This window comes from Monodon monoceros, unplaced genomic scaffold (assembly GCF_005190385.1).
Source record: "Monodon monoceros isolate NGI ecotype Baffin Bay Population unplaced genomic scaffold, NGI_Narwhal_1 Super_Scaffold_18, whole genome shotgun sequence".
Taxonomy (NCBI): Eukaryota; Metazoa; Chordata; class Mammalia; order Artiodactyla; family Monodontidae; genus Monodon; species Monodon monoceros.
The window spans coordinates 158,322,422-158,323,435 of record NW_021703774.1 but is presented as its reverse complement, the minus strand read 5'-3'; positions in this window follow the sequence as shown (position 1 = coordinate 158,323,435).

Below are 1,014 nucleotides of genomic sequence, written 5' to 3'. Positions count from 1 at the left end.
AAGGGCCAAATTCCTCCTCCTAGTATTTAAAGTCCTCTAACGTGATCCACTTGGCCAAACTTGCTTCTCATTCCCTATTATCAAAGTCAACGTTCCTTGAGCGCCCATGCCCGGTGCTTTCCCAGCTCCGTGGCTTTGCTCCGCAGATGTTTCTTTCAACAGGAAGGCCTCCCACCCCAACATCTCCAAAGGGTCAGCCTAAGTGTTGTCTTCTCCGAGATGTCTCTAAACCCAGATGAAGTTCCAACTCCCTTCTCTGAATGCCCACTTTACCCCAGTGGTGTTTATCATTTGCAACCAGATCACAAACTCCAGGAGGGCAAGAAACACTGACTGTGTCTTCCCAGCATGTTGTACAGGGTATGGTCCATAGAAGGCAACAGGACAGCATTTTAAATCTAGGAACAGCCCCCAGTACGTCCACAGGCAGCAGTCTGGAAAGAAAGGGGCTCTCTCTCCTCCCAAGCTTGTCACAGCCTGCCACACAGGCCCTCCAGCTTCCCTCCTGCTCTGATCGATGCCTCTCTACAGTCCCTCAACGGTGGAGACCAGATCAGAACCACTCTATCTATCTCTGGAACCTCCCATAGAGACAGGTCAGACAAGTAACGCAGACAGTGAGTGGGACAAGGGTAATCCTGAATGGATTTTCTTCCTGGTTTTGATTAATCCAAATTCTAAGGCGATGAGGTATCCTACACTTCAGATTCATCATGGCAAGACATTCAACAATCAGCACAGAAGAAAGAACTCTGTTCATGAAGAGCTCATCTGGTGATGCTCTGAGTTGCCAAATTGATTCACTTATCAGCTTGGCCATAGGAGTCTTGATAGGAAGGATTTATAAACCCCTAAGAAACTCGACTTTTTTCTGTTGGGTGAGAAAAATCCTTCAGGAAAAGTGTTGGCTACCTACCCATGGGTGAGCTCAAGGAACAAAACAGCCATTATACCATGAACTTTTTATGCTAAGAAAAAGATAGCAAGATAGATCAGGAAATGCAACATCAATTC